Source organism: Mixophyes fleayi, chromosome 2, assembly GCF_038048845.1.
Source record: "Mixophyes fleayi isolate aMixFle1 chromosome 2, aMixFle1.hap1, whole genome shotgun sequence".
Taxonomy (NCBI): Eukaryota; Metazoa; Chordata; class Amphibia; order Anura; family Limnodynastidae; genus Mixophyes; species Mixophyes fleayi.
In genome coordinates, this window is record NC_134403.1 from 48069771 (window position 1) to 48096464 (window position 26694).

A 26694-nucleotide genomic window follows, 5' to 3' on the forward strand; every position below is an offset into this window, starting at 1 on the left:
TAGACTGGCTGACAAGTACACTGTCACCCGGGCACCTGCAGCTAAAAGAGGAACTTTTGTGCCAGGGCAGTCGGCCTGGAAAGGGGGCCGGCCAGGAGGATCAACGCCACCCCCCTCACCGCCATCACCCACTGTTTCTTCATCTTTTGGGAGAGTTGGGGCAAAGCCTGCTGTGGGAGACACCCGCAGGTGTTTTGTGTGCAACCAGGTGGGGCACATTAGTACCGCTTGTCCAGAGAAGAAGACCAGTTCACCCTCCGCTGGGGGGGTACCTTCCCTGCAATCTTCACCAGCTGTCCTCTGTGTTGCGGGACCAGAAGGGGGCCGGAAGGACAACCTACAAACAGTCACTGTGGGTGGCAAGGTAACTGTGGGGTTAAGAGACACTGGTGCGGATGTTACGTTAGTTCATTCAGAACTGGTAGGGTTAGAGGACTTCATTCCAGGAAAATGTATTTCTGTGAAAGGGGTTGGTGGAATTCACCTAACTGTACCTGTAGCCAAAGTTTACCTTGATTGGGGTGCTGGAAGAGGTATAAGGGATGTCGGGGTCTCAGATAATATGCCTATAGATGTGTTACTGGGGACAGATTTAGGAAGAATGTTGTCTCAGTATGTCTGTAATGACGATGTCCATGCCACCCCTGTTACTGTGTCAGAATCAACTGAAAGTACCAAAGTTTGTTCCCAGGTAGCAGGAGGTGACAAGGAAAAGGTCTGTTCAATTGCACCTGAAATGTGCAAACCAGGATGTGACAGGGACAGGGAATGTCTTATTATATCTGATGTAGGTAATGATGCTAATGTCACTGTGTTAGAATCAGCTGAGAATACCAACGTTTGTTCCCAGGCAGCAGGATGTGACAGGGAACGGAAATGCCATATTATACCTGAAGTGTGTAATGATTTTAGTGCCGCCCATGTTACAGTACCAGAACCTGCTGAGAGTAACCACGTTTTTTCCCAGGCACCAGGAGGTGACAAGGAAAGAGAATGTATTATTGTACCTAATGCGAATAATGAGGATAATGCCAATAACAGTATTGTGTTAGAATCTAAACCTGTTTTTACACTGACATCTTGTCATGGGATGGGGACAGCGGATACTGTGATTGCAGATATGGGCATTAATACTGGTATAGATAATGTGCTTTCTAGAAAAGGGACAGATGACCATGTGATTAATTCTGTTGTGCTAGAGAAAGACAATGTTTCTACCCAGGTAATATGCTCAGAAGATGTTGTACAAGGTAACTGGCAGGGAGGGCAGAGGGAAGATGTATATTCTGTGCCTGAATCAGCTGCACACAGAGCGGGTGAGCATGGGGGGGAGACACCTAGTCCTGACCAACGGGAAATAGCGAGTGACAGCAATCCTTACCTTGCTGCTGGGACCTGTAGTTCGAATGTTCACCACTCAGATCTACATCTGAGTTCTGACCATTCATCTGAGTTTTCTATAGAGACAGGGGGGGTCAGTGGCTAGCCCACTCTCACTTAGCCAGCCGTCTAACAGCTTAGAGGAGGTAGATGAGGGGCCCAAACTCCCTGTTACTCTACACCCCCAGATAGATGAGTCCAAGAGGGAGGGGAGCATCCTGTTCCGTAGCCCCCAAGATAAGAATTGCATAGTGTGTCCCCACCTAGAAGTGCAGTGTCAGGAATCCCAGGCCATTGTTCCCTCAGGCTTTAACTTAGAGGACATGAGAATTAGAGACAAAGTGCACACTGCAACAGGGTTGGTACATGAGAACATGACGCAGGCCCAGACAAGCCAGAAGCAGTGGTATGATCCCCCTGCCAGGATGATAGAGAGAAATTTTCATGATAATCTGTTGAAGGCTCCTAATGACAGTGATGCGTGTGCCCTGACAGTCTGTAGATTGCCAGATGAGGGGAAGAAGGACTTGCCATTGGATCTAGTAGCTGCAGCGCAAGGGATAGGACCCTTTAAGAATACAGAGGTTAGCCCACAGATATTGCCAGACCAGAATTCCCAGCAGTCTGAGATATGTAACCCCTTTTTAACCCTTCTCCCCAGAGAACCTATTGAGACCCGGCTAACAGCTATTCCATTTGAACCAGGTGGGATCTGTGGGAGATGGCTTGGGCTATGACCTGTCAGTCAATTCCCATGCCATCTCTTAAAAAGGGAAGGTGTCATGTGCAAGCTAATGTTTAGGCATAAATCTGCAAATATATGTTTGTGTATTACTTCCTAGAAATAGTGTGACCTGGTGCTCTTAGAAGCTGTTAGATCAATGGGTTTTGTGGATGTTAAACCACCCAGGGGGGCTGGTAGATAAGGATAGCACCTTATACCATTTATGGCAGGATGGCAAATGTGAATGCCTTTGAGGAGATCTCTTGCAAGACAATGAAATCTCACACATGTTTGGGAGGCCCCAGACAGGCCGACTGCAGAGACTGGGTTGTATGTTAATGACAGATTCAAGCTGAATAAGGGCACAGGAAAAGATCATATCATTTTCTCCAATATCATACATACCAGAGGCATGTGTGGTATGCAGATGAAGGGAAACTTAGGACCTGTTGTGTGAAGGTAAAATCATGTTCGTAAACCATACTGTTGAAAAGTTAGGACGGTGTAAAGAAAACTTGACTTAGAGGTATTCAAACAGCAAAGTCATAAGACCCTAATTTGCATTCTCCCCTCCTGTTGGTTCTGACCTCACAGGGAAGGGGGCTGGGGGGCCCTGTAGCTTGACTTTAAAACTGTATTGAAAATGTAACACTGGGTTCTTCTTCTGAGGGAGTTTAATTGAAGAGGTTCCATTTTTTCCTGCTCCTCCCGGCACCACAAACTTGATTCTAAGTGAGGTATCAATTCTGTGTTTTATCCTTTTTATTTTATAAGAAACAATTGCACTCTATTTGTATGTCATTTTATTATCTTTTTATCTTAAGCATTGTGGATGTATTTTCCATATTAAATTACACTTAATAAGTTCTAGTCTCTGTGTTCTTATGAATTCACGCGACAGTTTGGTCCAGACGCTACCTAATTGAAACTGTGCAAACCTTGTGGTTTAAGTGAACTCTGATTAAAGTAAATTGTGTTGGATTAATGCTAGGGAGAACCGAAGGCTTCCTAAATAAGAGTGTCAGCTCTTATCCGAAACAACCTTGGTGGTGGTAATTAGTATCGCAAAGCTAGTGTGTGGCATAGCTAGGGAAGGATTTAATCATTTTAGACAGACCAGGTGGTTGTCTTTGTGGTTGACCCTGTGTCACATATGCGTCACGCAGACTCAGGTGAGTGCTGTTCGTGACAGAGGTTGTTGGTATTGATTATATTAAGGAATTCTAGAAGCACTTCTCTGGTCCCGGTCCATAGACACAACACATCATCTATGTACCGAAACCAGTTGGGTGTATGATTGTTGTGCCAGATAGTGTTATTTTCCCATTGGGCCATGAATAGGTTTGCACAACTGGGCTCAAATTTTGCGCCCATTGCAGTCCCACAAACCTGTTGATAGTAATTAAAACTGAGTCAAAAGTAGTTGTGGTGTAATATGAATTCTATGCCCTCCATGATGAATTGCAACTATTCAGTAGGATGTCCGTTTCTGAGGTGAGGATCTGTCTCACATGTTCACAACCTGCTGTGTGATTGATGATAGTGTAAAGTGAGCTGACATCGCATGTCATGAGTGTATAACCTGCCTGCCATTTGGTCTGTTTCAATATTCGTAGTCCATGGCCAGTGTCCTTAAGATAACTTTTCTGTTGTGTGACCACAGGTTGGAGGAATGTATCAATATAGCTGGAAAGATGGATGGTAAGGGATTGAATGGCCTATACTATGGGTCTACCATGTGGATCGGTTTGACTTTTGGGTATACAATATATGACTGGCAGCCTTGGGTTCTGAATATATAGAAACTGGTGTTCTGTCTTGGTGAGTATACCTTTCTCCAAAGCTCTATTGTTACGAGCCGCGGCGGCTCTGGACACCGCCGCGACTCACTTCCGGGTATGGCTAGGCGTCCCGGCAGTCGTTATGACGACCGGGACGTCAGTTCCTCCAGAACCCGGCCGTCGCCTAGGCAACGGTCGGGACGCTCTCTGTCTCCTGCGCCGGAGTCTTTAAAAATTCCCAGTACATTTCACTGCTCTTTGTTGAAACCTGCCCGGTTTTCCAAACAATTCAAACCCCGACAATCTCTTAGACCTCAGCCAGTTTCAGTAGACGGACATCAAGAATTCATTGTTGAGAAGATCCTTGATTCAAGAAAGGTCCAAGGTCAGTCCCACTACTTGGTTCATTGGAAAGGATACGGCCCGGAAGAAAGGTCCCGGGTACCTCAAAGAAATCTTCACGCAGATGACATACTTGCTGATTTCTTTAAAAAATTTCCCGGAAAACCTGGGTGTCGGGGTCCATTGACCCCTCCTCAAGGGGGGGTACTGTTACGAGCCGCGGCAGCTCTGGACACCGCCACGACTCACTTCCGGGTATGGCTAGGCATCCCGGCCGTCGTTATGATGACCGGGACGTCAGTTCCTCCAGAACCCGGCCGTCGCCTAGGCAACGGTCGGGACGCTCTCTGTCTCCTGCGCCGCGTCCCGGCATCTAGGGCAGCCGGGCGCGTGCGCATTCCTCATTAATCATAGCCAGCTGGGCTAAGTATTCCCTGCTGTGCAGGGCACCGTTCATTGGCTCTGGCTCGTTTATTAGGCAGCAAGGGACAAGCCCTTACTGCCGGTTATAGTTCCTGCTTCTGCTGACTAGCCTGCTCGTGTTCCTGGTTGCTGTACCTTTGTTGGATTGATTCTTCGTTGCTGACCTTCTGCCTGATTCCTGACTTCATTTTGATTGCCTGTGCCCTTTTGACCTCTTTGCCTGGATTTCTACACTGCTGATTTGCCTGTGCCCTCTGACTCCGGTTCGTGTCCTGGATATTCTGTTTGCTGCCGGCCTTGACCCTTGCCTGACCTCACTCTGCTATTTCTCCCATCTGCTATCGCTGGGTTCTCCCAGTCCACGCACAATTCACGACCCTCAGCTGTCTGCGGCCAAGTCTGTCCCCACCACTAGGGGCTCCAGTGAAAACCAGACTTCTGAGCAGACTCCGGGTTTTGTGTTGCTGGCTGTGGGGTTTCCTAACATCTATTGAGGAGTTTTAGGTGCCCACAGACCACTTTCACTGCATTGTGATGGAAAGAGTAGAAAATCTGAGTAAATGACCATAATTTTTTTATGGATTTAAAACACCTTTCAAGTCGGGCCTAACTTTACACTGGCCTAACTTCTTAGCAGAATGTCTGCAAAAATGATATTACCACCACACAACAGGTTATAAGTTTCCCTTCACTTACATTTATAAATAAATGGGCACCTTTAGAAAGATATATTATACAGACTTTCTTGGATATCAATATGGAAACAGCAGAGTTTGAATCTAAATAAAAAAATAAATAATCACCTGTGTAATTCATCTAATATAATACATCACAATAACACTAGTAAAATAGGCAAAAAACAGACAAATATATAAATCCACTATCTGCAATGTATATTTGGTAATGTCCAAAAAAAGAGGGAACGAGTTTATCTACTCAGAGAATCTATATATTGGTAATTACCTGGTGTATATGCTCTATAAAAATCTACTCTTCAAGAAACAATTTGAAGCAATCCTAAGGTAAGTGGCCAGTTCACCATGTAGATCGCAATTTTGTGGGTATTTCAGATCTATTCAAATGTAGATGATATCCCAATAATTTCTCAATAGGCTGACTTTTATTCCAGAGGTCCACTCCTGCCTCTATCCTCCACGCTACCCTCAGACCAATAAAGAAATGTCCTATATATGGAGTAGATCTTGACACATCAAATAAGAGTGTTTTCAATAATAGAGAACAGCAAGTAACAGTCTAACCGGATCTGGGTCACCTGAGAAGTATTTCCCCTTTTCTTCCAATCTCCCTCTGTGTCCGGTAAGTTGTCAGTTGTTAATCAGGGAGCTTTCACTCTCCTCAGTTTCCCATAATATGTAGATCTCCACCTACAACTGCAGGTAGGATACTATGAAATTTCTTATTGATATAGAACAGTCCTTTTGTGACTTGGCAACAGATTGAACATTCAGCATATATCCAGGCAATCACACAAACGCTTCCGGTGTTAGTAACAATTGTATGGTATTCTGACGCATTTCGTCCTCATATGAAGACTTTATCAAAGATGTTATCAGAGATGTTCCTTCACTTACATACTAGACATGACTCCTGTAAGTATGATATTTGGCTCAGCTTTCTGTCTGTCATCTTATTGCAGGATACCTCGGATACAGACCAGGTGCACAACCACTCATGGCAGGGTGCTGATCCTCTCCTCCACCCCAATTATATGGCTGGTTCACCTCCAGTTCTTCCCCCCCCCCAACTATCCCTCTGTTTCTCCATTACCCTTCCCTGCCATCTGCTCCTCTTCTCACCCCCCCCTTTTATCCTCCCCTCCCCTTCCTTATGTTCCTCCCCTCCCCATTGCATGGGCCCCTCCCCCGCAACACACAAGGGGCTGGCTCCCCAATGTGTATAGACTATGTATGAGGCAGACAGTGGAATCTGCTTCCCACAGCATTGTGTGCAGAGCAGCCTATTACATAAGTGTGGTGATAGGGTATTAATGTAGTATGGGGTGAGGGTATTAAGGTATACCTACAAACAGTAACAATTTAGGAAAGGTTGTCTCAATTATGGGGGACTGTCCCTTCATCCAGGCAGCCATTATATTTTTCCCAACTGCTGGGAATGTTTGGAGATATGTGTCCTGGCAGCAATGGAGAGGTATCTCTAGGGAAGAGAGGTGTGTTGGGAGCAGCCAAGAATTCAGAAGTGCTAAACACAACCATGGGATGTGGCAATCACCTAACATGAAACAGACACACCAATTTTCGAGGTTCATGTCCTTATTCACAAAACTGGAATGTGAGGAGATATAATAATGAAACGTGCGGGTACTAATGTAATGGAGTGGATACTATAAATATAAAATGGGGCTATAAATGTAATGTGGGGGATATTCATGTAATATAGCAGCTGGTGAGGGCTATTTATTTAATATGGGGTCCCTTTTTTAAATGATGGGGGCTATTACTGTAATGTGGTGGTAGACATAAATATGGTACAGGGACTAATAATGCAATGAGGGGGTCTCTGTTTTAAAGTGTGGGCTAATCATTTAATGACATGGCTTGTGGGGAGGAGTCCTAGTTATTTTTATGTGAGTGAGGCTGACAGGGACCCAATATTCCAGGATCAAGACAAGCATCAGCAGAGCTTAAGACAACAGCAGCAGATAATGAAAACTTCACGACAAGGTAGGATGGAGCAGCACAGTGTGTCCTGATTCTGTTACATATGCTTTCCCCAAAATACTCCCTTTGTCACATATTATTTCCACCATTCACCCCTTATCACTTTTGACCCTTCCTCCCCATCATACCTTCCAAGGTTGCATATGATTCATTTCAATAAGAGAGAGGGTGGGAGGTGTAATGTGTGACAAAGGGAAGAGGGAGGGTATAATGTGACACCGAACTATTAAAGACGTGAGTTTTGGCTATACTTGCCAACTTTTTGCCTCTGCCTTCTGGGAGATGCCAGAGAGGAGGTCAAGTGGTAAGTATTAGTGTGTGTGTGTGTGTGTGTGTGTGTGTGTGTGAGGGGGGTTTGTACTGGGGGTGGATTTTTTGGAGCTTTTGAGCTGCTAAATGCTGTAAGACATAGATACACAGCTCAGAGTTTTCTCTGACTCAAAAGGGTCTCTCCTAAAAAACAGCAAAATATTTAAAAATATATTTCCACCTTTATTATGCTTTGCTCTGCCTTACCTGAATTTTGGGTGTCCTTCCTTTGGGACCCTCCTCAACACTATTGGCGATAATGATTTTGAGTAGACTGCAAGCCATGTCTGACCTTGCTCTGATCATCACTGCAGGCCACTGATGTTCAGAGTCCCAGACCCAATAGACATCATGCTGGGTGTGAGAAGCAAGAAGCAGTTCTTCCAGTGGCCATTCCTGCAGATCAGATCTGTTTTCTTGAGGCGTGACTTCAACATGGACTTCAAAGACCCTTATAGTTCATAAACAGCGCTGTGGAATTAGTGGCGCTATATAAATAACTGATGATGATGATGATGATGAAATACTTCACACATGTCTCACATTGTTGTTAATATTTTTATTATGTTTTTCTTAATCTTTTATTTAAATGCCACCATCATCATCATCATCATCATTTATTTATATAGCGCCAACATATTCCGTAGCGCTTTACAATTGGGGACAAACGTAATAAACTAATAATCAAACTGGGTAAAACAGACAAAGAGGTGAGAAGGCCCTGCTCGCAAGCTTACAATCTATGGGACAATGGGAGATTGACACATGAGGTTAAGTATACATTTTGCATCTTGGCCCAGCCAGACTGCAAAGGTAAGGTGACTCATAAGCTAAATGATCCTGTCACACAACAATGTTGGTCCGGGGGTAGTTGTCTTCTGTGAAATTGTGTAACAGGCTAAAGGTAGTGAGGTTAAGATGGTGGTTGAGGAATATTATAAGCTTGTCTGAATAGGTAGGTTTTCAGAGAACGCTTGAAAGCTTGTAGACCAGAGGAGAGTCTTATTGTGCGAGGGAGAGAGTTCCATAGAGTGGGTGCAGCCCGAAAAAAGTCCTGTAACCAGGAATGGGAGGATGTAATGAGGGTGGATGAGAGACGCAGATCTTTTGCAGAACGGAGTTGCCGAGTTGGGAGATATTTTGAGACAAGAGAGGAGATGTATGTTGGTGCAGCTTTGTTGATGGCCTTGTAGGTTAGTAAAAGTATTTTATATTGGATTCGGCAGAAGACAGGCAGCCAGTGTAGAGACATAGAGAGTGATTCAACGGAGGAATAGCTATTTGCAAGGAAAATCAGTCTTGCCGAAGCATGCAAAATAGATTTTAGGGGTTTGAGTCTGTTTTTGGGAAGACCAGTAAGGAGGGAATTGCAATAGTCAATGCGGGAGATGATTAGTGCATGAATTAAGGTTTTAGCAGTGTCTTGTGTGAGATATGTGCAGATTCTGGAAATGTTCTTTAGATGTATGTAACATGATTTAGATATAGAGTCAATGTGGGGAACAAAGGATAGGCGTGAATCAAGGATTACACCTAGGCAGGGAGCTTGTGGGGTGGGATTTATGGTCATGTTATCAACAGAGATAGAAATGTCAGGTATGCTCTTGTTGGCGGGTGGGAATATTATTAACTCTGTTTTAGAAAGATTAAGTTTGAGTTGACGAGAGGACATCCAAGATGATATGGCAGAAAGACAGTCAGTTACACGGGACAACACAGATGTCGAGATATCAGGAGAGGATAGATAGATTTGGGTATCATCCGCATAGAGATGATACTAAAAGCCAAAGGAACTTATTAGATTTCCAAGAGAAGCGGTATAGATAGAGAACAGCAGAGGACCTAGCACCGAGCCTTGTGGTACTCCAACTGATAGGGGAAGCGGAGCAGAGGTGGCTCCAGAGAAATTAACAGTGAAAGAGCGATTAGAGAGGTAAGATGAGAACCAGGATAGAACTGTGTCTTGAAGACCTAGGGATTGCAGCGTTTGTATGAGAAGAGAGTGGTCAACGGTGTCAAATGCAGCCGAGAGATCCAGGAGAATTAGGAGAGAGTAATGGCGTTCAGTCTTAGCAGTGATCAGATCATTAACAACCTTGGTCAGCGCAGTCTCTGTGGAGTGTTGAGAACGAAAGCCAGACTGAAGAGGATCCAACCGGTTGTTTGCGGAAAGAAAGCGTGTGAGGCGAGTGTAGGCAAGTCTCTCTAGAAGCTTGGAGGGGCAAGGGAGCTGAGAGATGGGACGGTAATTTGAGAGAGAGTTTGGGTCGGAGTTTTGTTTTTTTAGAATAGGAGTAATCACTGCATGCTTGTATAGTGATGGAAAGATGCCAGTAGAGAGTGAGAGATTACAGATTTGAGTTAGAGGTGAAATGAGCACAGAAGACAGGGATCTACCAATTTGCGAGGGAATAGGATCAAGAGGACAGGAGGTAGAGTAGGAAGATAAGAAGAGCGTAGAAATTTCCTCTTCATTTGTGGGGTCAAATGAAGAGAGGGTGTCAGAGGGTAGTGGGAAGGAATTGAGCTGATGGCTTGTTGAGGAAGAGGATACCATTCTAGTCTGATCTTGTCAATCTTGTCCTTGAAGTAGGAAGCAAGATCCTGAGCACTGATAGTAGATGGAGGGTTCGGGGTGGGAGGATTGAGAAGATGATTAAATGTATTGAAAAGGCGTTTGGGGTTAGAAGCCTGAGCATAGATAAGAGATTGAAAGTATGTTTGCTTTGCAGTGTCCAGAGCATTTCGATAGGAGTGGTTGACAGAAGTATATGTGAAGAAGTCATTAGAGCTTCGAGATTCACGCCAGTGACGTTCTGCTTTACGGGACAGTTTTTGAAGATTTTGTGTTGCTTTGGTGTGCCACGGTTGACATCGAAGTCGACGTGTAGTATGAAGTGTCGCTGGAGCCACTTGATCAAGGGCCGTTGCTAAGGTTAGGTGAAAATGAGGTACCGCCATCTCAGGGGATGAGAATGTAGAGATAGGGGAGAGAAGGTGTTGGAGAGAGGTGGAAAATTGTTGAAGATTAATAGAATTAAGATTTCTACGAGTATGAGGAGGCTTGGTTGAGTTAGACAGTAGAGAGGTTAGAGCAGTGGGGGTGAGAGTGTAGCTGATAAGGTGATGATCCGAGAGGGGGAAGGGTGTATTAATAAAATTAGAAACTGAGCATAGTCTAGAGAAAACAAGATCAAGGCAGTGGCCATCCTTATGAGTAGATGATTCAATCCACTGGGAGAGGTCAAGTGAGGAGGTTAGAGAGAGTAGTTTGGAAGCAGCTTTGGAAGGTGGGTTATCAATGGGGATGTTGAAGTCACCCATGATGATGGTGGGAATGTCTGAAGATAAGAAGTGAGGGAGCCATGCAGAGAAATCCTCAATAAATTGTTGGTGTGCTCCAGGGGGACGATAGATCACCGCAACACGTAGGGAGAATGGATTAAAAATGCGAATAGCATGTACTTCAAAAGATGTGAACGTGAGTGATGGGACATTTGGTAGAACTGTGTATGTGCACTGTGGGGAGAGAAGTAGTCCAACCCCACCTCCTTGTCTGCCTTCAGGTCTGGAGGTGTGGGTGAGATGGAGGCCACCATGTGAAAGTGCTGCAGGGGAGGCAGTGTCTGATTGCATGAGCCATGTTTCTGTTATTGCCAGAAGGTTGAGGTTATTTGAGAGGAAGAGATCATGAACGGAGGTAAGTTTGTTACAAACAGAGCGTGCATTCCAAAGGGCACATTTAAAGGACTTAGGAAGAGAGGGGAGACAGGTGATGTGTTTGAGGTTTGCTATAGAACGGTAGTGCTCATGTATGTGTGTGTGAGGAGTGTGGGGGACCTGGATTAGGTGATATATCACCAGCTAATAGAAGCAGAGTGAGCGAAAGATAGGCAAGGGGATTGTAAGATGTGTGGCCTTTTATTTTCTGGTGACAGGTGGAGGCTGTACTTGTTAGAGATAATAAATAGGATAACAGTTCATGGGTGTTAAATAGAGGTGAGTGGAGTAATGCAGGTGCAATATGAACAAATTTGTGTGTTGGTGGAGGGGTGAAAGATGACATAGTCCTAAAGATCATGCCATGAAATGAGACTAAGAAAAGCAATTTGTGAAACATTGTGATAAAAGGGGTAAAAGCAAAAAGCAAGGGTATTTTAAGAATTACCTCTTAGCAGTCTTCCATATAAATAGACAAGTAGTGCAGAAATAGGCTGTGGCAGATGCAGCTTATTGCTGGGAGTAAAATCAAGTCAAATGTAGTCCAATGTGTGGCCAACTGTGTTGTCTAACTGTGCATTTTCGTCCACTTTGTGAGAAAATCCCACTTAGTGTAGAAATCACACACGTCTAACCCCACATACGTCTCCCCATAGAAACATACGTCCACCAACATTTTATAATGCGCTCTGCTGAGAAGTAGCAGCATATGATCAGGAAAAACTGAAAGCAAAACCTTTGCTTCTGAACATAATAGCTTTATTAGTCCTTCAGTAAAAGTAACTAGTTTCTTGAGAACGAGTTGAGACTATTTGAATGTAACCGCAGACAGTATGATTCACTGTATTTCTCAATCATTTATTTACTAATTAGTGAGAGAGTGAAATCTTCCAGTGCAGTTCCAGATTTTAATCTTGGCTTAATTACATTCTTTTGCTGCGTTGTGTTCTTGTCTCCCATCGCCACACTGCTCCAAGACCCCCACCTCTGCAACGTTCCACTTAAATAATAAAATACACTAATTACTCATATTCTATTAGCAATTAACATATCGTGGTTTTGGCATGATATGTTGTACCCCACATCACACTCTCCCCTTAAGAAGAAGTACAGATGCATTTAAAAATTTCCCATCCTTACTCTTTTTCACATTAGCCCAAGGCCTATATGGTCTTTCCACACATTTGCGTCAGGTCCATGTGGCAGTGCGCCCACATCTCATTCCTGTGTTTCTATGTGTGCTGTAGAAACTTTCACTTTGGTATTTTATTTTTCTTGTTTTTCCCTGTCCTGATCTTTGTGCCTCTCATATTTCCATGTCCCCTTTATCCTGCTCATGACTGTGTAACCTTCACTAATCGCAGCATTTTGGCCCAGCCCCCAGTGACGTAATTCCTGTTTTGGGTCTTTTTACCACTGTAAAAAGACCCAAAACAGGCATTACGTTACTGGGGGATAGGGCCAAAATTACACGATTTGCGAAGCCGCGACCCCTCCGACCATACATGCAGGCTCTAATTTGGGTGCAGAAGAATTGCCAGCTCTCCCGGGATTCCTAGAGACCTACCCGTATTTCGGGAGTTGGCATGCATGAGCTAGTTCAGTCTCTGCACCAACAAAATGGCTGATTCGTGATGCTGCACTCACTTGTCTCAAAATGGTGGTGTTTAACACTACAATTCTATAACTGATGGGCAGTCTTAGTAACAGTTCTGAAAAACAATGATATTTTCCTGCTTGTGATGTGCTGCAAAAATTTTAATCAATATGTGCTGTTATATCCTGAACTGACTGGGACTTGTAGTGCCATGCTGTTGCACAGACTCTATCATGCTGTGACTCACCCTCTCAGTTCCTCTGAATAATCATACAACTGTCCCATATATAGTCTGAGGATTTATACTTAGAGCTGTTCTCTTATTACTCAATGCTGATATGCCTCAAACGGTACAAAGTCCCACTCTTATAGGGTATAGTATACAGACGCACCCCATTACCACAGTGCTTTGATGTCTCAGTTGCTGCCTTGTTCCCAAGAGAAAAACTTGTCAGTCATGCCTCTGTTTTCTCCAGCCAGCCTCCTGCTTGTCTGTTGCACTGCTCATGCGCTCTGCAAACAGCACCTCACACCACACTTCCCTCACTTTTCTTGTCAGCCAAAATTGCCTTTTTAGACACACCCAGATCTCACATGATTTCGGCTGTGATTTCTCTCTGTCTGTCCCTTCTTGACTGACAGCTGGACAAACAAATGAGCAGCAGGAGCAGGGAAACTCCTGCGTATTATTCTTTCTGAGCTTGCACAGATCTTTTAAAGAGATCCATACACATATATCAAGCACTGGGGCACTACACCAGGGGACCTCATTTCTTCAACATTCAACCATCCTGAAATAAAAGCATTAAAGCGTTAATATTAAATTTAGTGAGAACCCAGTCATCAAAGGCCCCACTGAGGGTCTGCTGTTCAAAAAATTTTCTTAACAATTTTAGCACTGCCATTTCTAGAATACTCCTTTTTGATGGAACAGTGTCAGGTGAGTGAGATATCATCATCATCATCACCATTTATTTATATAGTGCCACTGATTCCGCAGCACTGTACAGAGAACTCATTCACATCAGTCCCTGCCCCATTGGAGCTTACAGTCTAAATTCCCTAACACACAGACACACACACACACACACACACACACACACAAAGACAGAGAGAGACTAAGGGCAATTTAATAGCAGCCAATTAACCTACCAGTATGTTTTTGGAGTGTGGGAGGAAACCGGAGCACCCAGAGGAAATCCACGCAAACACGGGGAGAACATACAAACTCCACACAGATAAGGCCATGGCTGGGAATTGAACTCATGACCCCAGCGCTGTGAGGCAGAAGTGCTAACCACTAAGCCACCGTGCTGCATTACTGCCAGGCTCCATTACCACCAGGCTCTATTACTGGTCATTCGATGGTGGGTCTGCTCTTCTGGTGTGCCCTGGACCAATTGCTTCTTTGTTTGCTTATTAAAACATCCCTGTAACAGCTATTGCCTCATTAAAGCTATGCACAATCGTACATGGACTTGACTCAGAAAAATTGCTGCTGACTCTTATTGTTCTTCTTCCATCATGGAAAAGAGACTTTGTTATTAATAAGAGACATTGTGACTCTTAACAGGGCAATAATGTTGATGGGCAGTGTTGAAGCACACTGGAGCTGTAGGACAGGGAATGTTATAACTAAACATCATTCAAACAGAAACTGTTCTACAAGAACTACGTGTTTCTATACCTTTACCCATTCCAGACATGTAAGCAGTATTTTGAGACTGATTTGAACAGGATTCAAAAATGCATATAAACATTTGTGGTTCAACACCAGTTGTTGCTGGCTTTGCTGTTATATAACATTAACTTTATGCCAGGCTATTGACTTGTATCCAAATATTTGATATTAAAAAGGTGTGCCTTAGGCTGCCTTCTCATAGTCACTACCGTTTATAAATTAGTTTGGTATTCTTGGCTAGCGCAAACAGTGACGTACTTGGTACTGATCCCTTTAGCAGACTATGCCAAACAATCCAGTCTTTGCCTGTTTAGTTAGACAGTTTGTTAATGATTTTGTGATGGGAAAAATTCCTCAATGTGACATAACTCTGCTCTTCTAAGGCCAAACCATGTGCACTGGCTTAGGGCCACATGAGAAGTAGAGATGGGCAAATCATTATGGCTGATTTGGTCTATAAATTAATTTGTGGATTTTCCTTGATTCTCAGTCAATAAACACTGAGGGGCAATGAACGTTCATTGCGTACCGGTCCTCCTAATAGGTAGGAGGTGTTAGCGTCGGCTCCTTTATTTTTCTTCAAGCAACATTAAAGATTCGTGGGAATTACAAATATGGGGCCCTCCTGGCCGAAGCAAAGAAGACTTCTAGCAACAAGGGGCCCCTTCTGGGCAAAGTGAAGAAGAGATTGGACAAGCATAAACTTTTGGAGGGTACAAATAATTTGGGACTGGGGCAAGCAGGACAATTGGAAGGTATAATTAATCTGGGACTGGGGCAAGCAAGGACCTTTTGGACCACAATGAAGACTTCATCGGTGAGTATTTTGGATGTTATTATTTTTAATAAATGTTTATGGTGTACATGAAGGTGGTAACTGTGTTTATTGTGGGTTTTTTATTTTTATTAAATGTATGTGGTAATTATCAGGGTGTTGTGGTTTATTTAACATTTTTTTTGTGGAACTACAGGTCCTAGCAAGCCAGGGATGTCAGGGCATGTTGGCACTTGTGGTTCTCCAAGTGCCAACATGCCCTGGCTGCCGTGGGTATGCTGGTGCTTGTAGTTATACAAGCAGCAGCATGCCCACACTGTTTTGGGCAACCTGGCTGGCTGGCACTTGTAGTTCCACAAAACAAATTGGCGTCCGTTTATTATTTTTACTCACTTTCGCCGTTATTACTCTACTACCCACAGCCCAGGGGTAGTAGGAAGAGCCCTGGTGCTATCAGCACTGGGCTGGGGGGTCTCTAGGGGGGGGCCCGCTCATTTTTTCGGCGGACCCCACTCCCTAGGGAATCCAGCCCAGGGCTGAACATTTTAGGGTTGGTTAGTCATTATGGCAGGGGGACCCCTGCTGCATGTCCCACTGCTATAGTGCCGCCAACCCTGGCTGGTTTGCCTAGTGCTGGTTAAGTGAAAATCGGGGGGACCCCACGCAAAATTTTTCCCCGATTTTCACTAGGGATGTGCACCGGCGACTTTTGAGATCTCGTGTTTTGTGTTTTGGATCCGGATTTTCGTTATTTTTGGGGTTCGGATTTGTCTCGCAAAACACTTGACGAAAGGTCTCGGTTCGGATTTAAGGTTTTGGATTCGGATTTTTTTTGAAAAAAACATAAAAAGTTTAAAAATCAAGTTTTTGGGCTTATTTTCACTCCTAGGCTATTATTAACCTCAATAACATTCAATAACAAGCATTTCCACTAATTTACAGTGTATTCTGAACACCTCACAATATAGTTATTAGTCCAAAACGTTGCAACAAGGTATCTTTCTGGACTGCGCAGAGGAGTGGGTCACCACAATATATATTAAAAACCCTGAACTTTTATGATTCGCACCAATAAATGTACCTGGACTGCGTAGAGGAGTGGGTCACCACAATATATATTAAAAACCCTGAACTTTTATGAATCGCACCAATAAATGTACCTGGACTGCGTAGAGGAGTGGGTCACCACAATATATATTAAAAACCCTGAACTTTTATGAATCGCACCAATAAATGTACCTGGACTGCGTAGAGGAGTGGGTCACCACAATATATTAAAAACCCTGAACTTTTATGAATCGCACCAATAAATGTACCTGGACTGCGTAGAGGAGTGGGTCACCACAATATATATTAAAAACCCTGAACTTTTATGATTCGCACCAATAAATGTACCTGGACTGCGTAGAGGAGTGGGTCACCACAATATATATTAAAAACCCTGAACTTTTATGAATCGCACCAATAAATGTACCTGGACTGCGTAGAGGAGTGGGTCACCACAATATATTAAAAACACTGAACTTTTATGAATCGCACCAATAAATGTACCTGGACTGCGTAGAGGAGTGGGTCACCACAATATATATAATAAGAAAACCATCAACTTGTTTGATTCGCACCAATAAATGTACCTGGACTGCGTAGAGGAGTGGGTCACCACAATATATTAAAAACCCTGAACTTTTATGAATCGCACCAATAAATGTACCTGGACTGCCTAGAGGAGTGGGTCACCACAATATATATAATAAGAAAACCATCAACTTGTTTGATTCGCACCAATAAATGTACCTGGACTGCGTAGAGGAGTGGGTCACCACAATATATTAAAAACCCTGAACTTTTATGAATCGCACCAATAAATGTACCTGGACTGCGTAGAGGAGTGGGTCACCACAATATATATAATAAGAAAACCATCAACTTGTTTGATTCGCACCAATAAATGTACCTGGACTGCGTAGAGGAGTGGGTCACCACAATATATTAAAAACCCTGAACTTTTATGAATCGCACCAATAAATGTACCTGGACTGCGTAGAGGAGTGGGTCACCACAATATATATAATAAGAAAACCATCAACTTGTTTGATTCGCACCAATAAATGTACCTGGACTGCGTAGAGGAGTGGGTCACCACAATATATTAAAAACCCTGAACTTTTATGAATCGCACCAATAAATGTACCTGGACTGCCTAGAGGAGTGGGTCACCACAATATATATTAAAAACCCTGAACTTTTATGAATCGCACCAATAAATGTACCTGGACTGCGTAGAGGAGTGGGTCACCACAATATATTAAAAACCCTGAACTTTTATGAATCGCACCAATAAATGTACCTGGACTGCGTAGAGGAGTGGGTCACCACAATATATTAAAAACCCTGAACTTTTATGAATCGCACCAATAAATGTACCTGGACTGCCTAGAGGAGTGGGCACTGGGCACCACAATAAAATATATAAAAAACCTTCAACAGGTTTGCATTACACTACACATACGGCTGCTCCTCCATCCTCTCCATCATATACATGTTGGAGTTTTAGCGTGTGACAACCTCTTGTTTTTGATAATGTCAGTGCATTTTGAATATTTTTCAATTTGCCCCACACCACTGAATGTACTTTATCTATGATACGCATCTATCTATCTTGACTGCGTAGTGTGGTGGCCCCGGTACACAATTTGGTACCGAGGCCACAATATAATTAAAAAACCCTCCACGTGTCAGAATTCCACCAAACAAGTATCTGGACTGCGTAGTGGGGTGGCCCCGGTACCCAATTTGATACCGGGGCCACAATAAAATAAATACACCCTCCACGTGTCAGAATTCCACCAAACAAGTATCTGGACTGCGTAGTGGGGTGGCCCCGGTACCCAATTTGATACCGGGGCCACAATAAAATAAATACACCCTCCACGTGTCAGAATTCCACCAAACAAGTATCTGGACTGCGTAGTGGGGTGGCCCCGGTACCCAATTTGATACCGGGGCCACAATACCTCCTCCAAACATGGTACAGACAATTCGTCATTGAGATCCCATCAAGTATGTTAAAGACAGACAGGGTCCAAGTGTTATTGGTTGACTTTGTAAACCAAAAAACTGTCCCTGTTGCACATAGTCGTGCAATGAAGACTGACTTTTTCATTTAAAGGCACCATCTTTCAAGTGTAGTGTTTGTAAGTCTAAGTCATATTATACTTTTGGTAAAATTGGTTTATTTTGTTCCTCTTTATGGTAACTACTAATAGAATTAAAGTATTAAATAGAAGCGGCAGTTCCTCTTTATGGTAATTAGTAATAGAATTAAAGTATTAAATAGAATTAAAGTATGAAATAGAATTAAAGTATTAAATAGAATTAAAGTATGAAATAGAATTAAAGTATTAAATAGAATTAAAGTATTAAATAGAGTGGTATAGAGTTGTAGTGTGGTATAGATAGAGTGGTCCCCACAATATAATAATAAAACCCTCAACTGGTCTGAATTCCACCAAACAAGTATCTGGACTGCGTAGTGTGGTGGCCCCGGTACACAATTTGGTACCGAGGCCACAATATAATTAAAAAATTGGGCATCAACTGTCACCGTTGTTTAATATCTGATACACCTAAATATGGACTGCACAGTGGAGTGGCCCCGGTAGTAAATTTGGTGCCGGGGCCACAATACCTCCATCAACCCTCTAAATCCCACTCCACTGATGGCGGACACCGGGCGCACGTCTAACACCAACATTGCAGTTACAGCCGCAGTTATACGCTTTGCAATAGGGTGACTACTATCGTATTTTGTGGTCATGGCAAACGACTGTTGGACGGTCAATTGTTTTGTGAAAGACTTAGCGGTCTTACGACTTCCCCTCTGGGAAGATGACCGACTAACAGCAGCAACAGCAGCAGTGGCAGTAGTAGGCGTACCGCTGCAGGATTCCTCGGATGAATCCCGTATTGAGGAGGACTCAGTCTGGCTGCTGACTTGGGCTGCAGGACTGAATCTGATGGAGATTGTGGAGGAAGTTGACGAGGAGGGTGTTGCTGGTGTGTATCCAACTGGACCACGGGATTTAGGTGTCCCTGTACCGATGAGGGTCCTAGCCCCAGTTCCTGAACTAACCACTGAACTATGAAGGTTATTCAGGTGACGTATAAGGGAGGATGTTCCTAGGTGGGCAAGATCCTTACCCCTGCTTATTTGAGCTTTACATAAGCTACATATGGCCATACATTGGTTGTCTGGATTTGGATAAAAATAACTCCAGACCGAAGAGGTGCATTTTTTGGTCTTCTGACCAGGCATGACGATGGGCTTTTTCATCCCATGGACATCAGCTGTTTCCCCCCCTGGTGCCTCATTTACAATAACCACATCACCATCCTCATCATCAAGTTCCTCCACAGCGCCAGCTACATCATCAATAGCCTCCTCCCGAGCCACCTCTTCCCGTACAGTGATGGGAAGGTCAGGCTTGACAACCACCAACATCCTTGGACTCGCCTTGTGGATTTGTGATAATTTCTCTTTAGAAGGCAGAGTTGTTTGCTGTTTTGTTGCTGACAGCATAACTCTCTTCAATTTTTTGTAGGGGGGGGAGGAGGTGGAGGGCTAAGATCCGTGGGTGAAGCTGAACCACTAGTCATGAACACGGGCCAGGGCCTAAGCCGTTCCTTGCCACTCCGTGTCGTAAATGGCATATTGGCAACTTTACGTTTCTCCTCAGATGATTTTAAGTTTCTCTTTTTGCTACTTTTTCTTAACTTGGGCTTTTTGGATTTTACATGCCCGGTACTACGAGATTGGGCATCGGGCTTGGAAGACGACGTTGATGGCATTTCATCGTCTATGTCATGACTAGTGGCAGCAGCTTCAGCATTAGGAGGAAGTGGGTCTTGATCTTTCCCTACTTTATCCTCCAAATTTTTGGTCTCCATTATATGTAGCACAAGATACTGCAGAATGTGTGAACTTGGTAATATTGCAGTACCAATGGACTTATACTGCTGGATTGGTTTTGCAAATTTGGTTATAATTATTATATATTTTTTTTTTAAAAAAATTTTTATTTTTTTTTACTTTTTTTTTATTTTTAAAAAACTTGGGAATAGTGGGGAAATAACTATGCCCTTAGAAGCACAGAGCACAGGACACAGCACCACTGGACTGAACAGGACACGGCACAGGACCCAGCAGCACTACGGAACTCAGCAGGACAGAGCACAGGACACAGCACCACTGGACTGATACTGCAGAATGTGTGAACTTTGTAATATTGCAGTACCAATGGACTTATACTGCTGGATTGGTTTTGCAAATTTGGTTATAATTATTATATTTATTTTTTTTTTTTTAATTTTTTATTTTTTTTTACTTTTTTTTATTTTTTAAAAACTTGGGAATAATGGGGAAATAACTATGCCCTTAGAAGCACAGAGCACAGGACACAGCACCACTGGACTGATACTGCAGAATGTGTGAACTTTGTAATATTGCAGTACCTACCAATGGACTTATACTGCTGGATTGGTTTTGCAAATTTGGTTATAATTATTATATATTTTTTTTTTTTTTTCAATTTTTTATTTTTTTTTACTTTTTTTTTATTTTTTAAAAACTTGGGAATAATGGGGAAATAACTATGCCCTTAGAAGCACAGAGCACAGGACACAGCACCACTGGACTGCACAGGACACGGCACAGGACCCAGCAGCACTACGGAACTCAGCAGGACAGAGCACAGGACACAGCACCACTGGACTGATACTGCAGAATGTGTAAACTTTGTAATATTGCAGTACCACTGGACTTTTACTGCTGAATGTGTGAACTTGGTAATATTGCAGTACCAATGGGCTTATACTGCAGGATTGGTTGTGCAAATTTTGTGGTAATTAAAAAAAATTAAAGTAGTTTTTGGTATTTTTTAAAAAAACTTTTTTTTATTTTTTTAAACACAGGGGAATATTGGGGAAATAACTATGCCCTTAGAAGCACAGAGCACAGGACACAGCACCACTGGACTGAACAGGACACAGCACAGGACCCAGCAGCACCACTGACCTCAGAAGGACAGAGCACAGCACACAGCACCACTGGACTGATACTGCAGAACACAGCACAGCACAGCACAGCACAGAACTAAACAGCACAGCACAGAACTAAACAGCACAGCACGAGATCTACCAGGACAGAGGACCACCTAAGACACCCTCCCTCTACCCTGATCAATGCCCGAGTGAAGATGGCGGCGACTAGCGGGGAATTTATAGGATCCGAGTATCGCGAGATCCGACAACGGGATTATGAGTCAGAGCCTCAGTTTCACATTTGAATTTGGCGCCAATACCCGGATCTGTCTCGGATCCGACTCGGATCCGCAACGTTCGGGTGGGCTCGGATTTCATAAATCCGAGTGCGCTCATCCCTAATTTTCACGGAACCAGCAGTAGTCAGGCAGCACTAGGGTTAAGCAGGAATAGATGGGGGACCCCACACTTTTTTTTTTTCACTTTTATCTGTGCTTTACATTTTTGACAGCTGCCGGAGCTCCGGCGGCAGCTGTATGACAGGTCAGTGTAACAGTGATGTGTTTGCAACTCACTGCTACAACACAGGAGAGTTTGCCAAACACAGGAGAGTTAGCTAATCTCGGGAGTGTTTACATCGCAGCAAATTGCTAGAGATGACCAGCGATTTTGAAGATCAGTGTCAAAATCGCAGCTTGGATACTTTTCAGGTTTTTTTTACTAAAATCGCGGGTAAACACCAGCGATTTGCCGCGATTTTAACACGCTGCCAAACTCGCACTTTGATACATTTACCCCTGAGTGTTTGTTGACTCTGACATTTATAAAGCAGCAATTTAAGGGATAGTCTATCACAAGAAAACAGCTGCTCTACCATGATGACTTATAGGAGCTGGTCACACAGAAATAACAGGACCAGACCCCATCCCTTAAGCATACTGACTAAAGAATGAAATTAATAAAATAAACAAGTCAGCTCTCCTCCCCAGATCCCCAGCCAACCCCAGCACTACACAGCCTGGAATTGTATCACCTATAACAGGGAGACAACCTGCGTGGGTTACCCCGGCCACAGTGAAAACAAGTCCTTCTGCTTCACGTAAGGTTTCAGTCCTTCCTGAGCTCACCTTAGGACACCTGCGTTATGGTTTCACAGGTGTACCGCCCCAGTCAAACTCCCCACCTCAACACAGGGCTGTTGTCTCTTCAGGAATTGGCAAAAATACAGCATACACCCAGCCAGTGGCTACCAGACCTGCACTGAAAAGTGCTGGCGATCTTCTCACTATTCTAGGCTGTGGAAGCTGGGGTAATGAACTGGATTGGGGCCCCTGAAGCGAAGTCGTGTTTATTGGCAGGGCCGTCTTTCCCATTGGGCACAATATGCAGGTGCCCGGGGGCCCTGCAGCCCAGGGGGGCCCGTCGGAGGCAGCAAAAAAAAAAAAACCTGAAAAAAAAGAAGAAAATACTTACCTTGCGGTCAGCTGGCGGTCCAGCTCCCTCCATGGTCTCCTCCTCCGTCGCGCTCGCAGTGCATGTCAGGGGTGACGTCATCCACCCGCCCGACATCCATTGCGGAGCGCGATGGAGGAGGAGACCATGGAGGGAGCCGGATCACCAGCTGACTGCAAGCTAAGTATTTTCTTCTTTTTTTTCAGGTTTTTTTTTTTTTGGCTGCCTCCGAGGGGCCCTCCTGGGCTGCAGGGCCCATATATATAATCATTTTTATTTTTTTGTATATATAGGGGCACTGCTGTGCCCGGGGGCCCAAGATGTTCTTAAGAGGACCCTGTTTATTGGAAGGGTTTGATCATATTTTTGTTTTCATTTTGGCAACCCCAGAGTCTAGAGGATTCCTGAATTCAAATTACAAGCAGCATTGTGCCTCACAGAGCGGATTGAACTGGGACTTGTTATCTCTTTGGCCTTGGTCACAAGCACCACAAGAAAAATGATGGGTAACTGCAGGGAATTTTAGGCCACATTGAAGTTGATCTGTGACTCTCTGTGTCGTACCGCCAATTTCTCTGCAAGACTGGCCTGGATTGACCAATGTTGTCAATCAGTTCCCATTATGTCATGAAATTCCAGACTCCGCCAGCAGAGGCTGGATGAATATATATATATATATATATATATATATATATATATATATATATACAGTGCTTTTTTTCCCATTGAACGCTGGGAACGGCGTTCCGGCACCTTTTTTTTTTTCTCTGCGGTGCTGCTACAGTGCAGCACCGCATCTGTGTGTGTGTGTGTGTGTGTGTGTCCTGCTTCCGTCGGCCGGAAGCAGGGCAGCGGGAGGAGCAGCGATCGAACTAAGAAGAGTGAAAATAAGTATGCAAAGAAGGTAAGTAATACTGACTACAGAAAGTGGGAAGGGGCGAAAGTAGAAGAGGGCTACAGAAAAACAAAGGGCGAACAGAAAGAAGGCTACAGAATAGAGGGGGAGCAGAAAGAAGGATACAGAATAGAGGGGGAGCAGAAAGAGGGCTACAGAATAGAGGGGGAGCAGAAAGAAGGCTACAGAATAGAGGGGGAGCAGAAAGAAGGCTACAGAATAGAGGGGGAGCAGAAAGAAGGCTACAGAATAGAGGGGGAGCAGAAAGAAGGCTACAGAATAGAGGGGGAGCAGAAAGAAGGCTACAGAATAAAAGGGGAGCAGAAAGAAGGCTACAGAATAGAGATGGAGCAGAAAGAAGGCTACAGAATAAAGGGGAGCAGAAAGAAGGCTACAGAATAGAGGGGGAGCAGAAAGAAGGCTACAGAATAAAGGGGGAGCAGAAAGAGGGCTACAGAATAAAGGGGGAGCAGAAAGAGGGCTACAGAATAAAGGGGGAGCAGAAAGAGGGCTACAGAATAAAGAAGGGGAGCAGAAAGAGGGCTACAGAAAAAGGAGGGAGGTGGAAAGAGAGGGCCACAAAAAAACCAGGGTGCAGAATAGGGGTGAGAATAGCTAGCGGCCATATGTGAGAAAAGTTGGTAGGCAGCCGGAGCAGGGGACATGTCAGTGTGTAACAGGTGAGTGATGTCCAGTTCAAATAAGCATTGCCCAAGCGATTGTATTGTGTTTCCGAAGCACAAGCAATTTATTTAGCAAAAGCAATTTGTTTAGCAGTTCAATAAATAAGTACAATACAGTACAATATAGCCAATACATGATACCTATTAAAGATGTTACATTAAAACAGGAAAGTATAAAATTCCGAATACATTACATCTTCCTTATAGGTTTCACTCAGGTTCAATGAATGCAGCCATGCGGTCACATTTTCCAGCTTCCAAGAGAGCTAACAAAAGCCAACATGCTTGTATATACTGTACAGATTACAACTCTTAGTGAGGTCTTCATTGGTCCACGCTTGATGGCATTCCAGTTCCTTGCAAGTTATAGGTCAGTTCATTTGATCCTTACAAAGGGTGAGGGGAACATCCCCCACCCTATTGTTCCCATGATTTGACTCTGAATGACCAGTTCAAACTGACCCACACAAAAGTATTTAAGAGCATTAATCTCATATTGCTTGTATCTTGCGATCGCTAGATGCGATCGCTATTCCGTCCACACCGGGTTAATGCTGGTGAAATAAGCTTTAATATGAGACCAAACTCTTTATCTTTTAAAACACCTGAACCATAAAAACATTTACTACAGTATTATATATAAATAAATAAATATACAATGTAATACATTTTACTAATAAATGAATGTGGATTGGAACCTTTAATAAATATTAAATATATAAATAACCAAATGTTGTAGTGCGAGTGGGTGCGTGCGTATTTTACAGCGTGATAGCGCCATGCCCCGTGTAGCGTGGCATGCTGAGTGCAATCGCACGATAAAACAATATTAACCAATATACTTTTCGTTCATCCAATTATACGACTTCGACGATATGGATACAACACTACTTCTGTTTTATTTTTCAACTAAGACCAACTTAAGTAGCAAACTTGTCTTGGCAGTATTATAAAAAGGGTATATTTTTCCTGTATGGGAGTAATTCTTAATGATAGTGCTTGCCTGTAAATAACCTCATAATTCTACAAAATGTACTTGTGTTGGTGCTGAGTGTGGTTGACCTTTTAATGTCACAACCAATAATTACTGCACATTTGTCGAAGCTGAGCTCAAACAGAGCTCGGCTAAGATGTGGAGACACAAAAGAACACACATCTCACATTGTTTAATTGCAGTACTTGTTGCTCTCCAAATAACTGTTTCCATAGCCCCTACACATATTCTGATGTATGTACTCCCTCAAAACATTATCTATACCAGTAATAGTGTGGGACAACCTGTGCTATTTATAATTGATGACTAATTGTGTACCCTGTTGAAAATATATATTAATTAGTGCAACTTTGTGCCATATAATCAAAATGTATACTCTGTGCTGGAAAATATGATAATGTATCGGAGGATAGATAAATCAGTTTAATAGCTGATGAAGCAGTATAGCAACAACAATGCTCTAAGTAATTCAACACATACTTTATTATTATATAAAATACATATATTTTTTTATTTTCCATTGCAATTTAAAAAGAAGTTCGGACAATTGTTTTCCTTTTTTTTTTTAAAGAAATGAAAGACGGACAAGATCTTAATATAAGTTTTCCCCTCATTTCTCCTTGTTTCTTACTCTTATTCATTCTCCTACTGTTTTTCAAATGCAGTATAAAAACAGCTTATGTTTTCTTAATAACTTTTTAGAACAATGTCTACTGTACTTAAGCCTCTTTGGGGTTAAATCTAAGGTCGATTTTGACCAAACCTCCTATGTTTTAGTAATGTACATGGTAATTTGCAACTCACCTAATCTACTAAAAGCAAATCGCCATGTAAATCTCCACTTTTTCAAACTGCCTATAAAATCGCTACACATCTCACAATCAAAATACTGCCTAATGTTGTCATACTGGCTGTCCATGCAGTCTATTCAAGACCAACCCAGGGTCTGACTGTCCGGGGTATGCTTCTGTTGGCCCCAACGCCTGATGGCTCTGCCCTCTTCTTTGGTGGGGCTGTTCGCACTGAATGTTGGGTGTGACATCATCAAGCCCGACATATTTAGTGAGGAGCAGCGCAGAGAGGAACCAACAAGCAAGCAAGAAGTCAGAAGAGAATGTGAGAAGAAAGAGAAGAAAGAAGCCAATAAATTTAAGTAAAAGAAAGGAGGCATGGGAGGGAAAGCAGAATGGCACAAAGTGC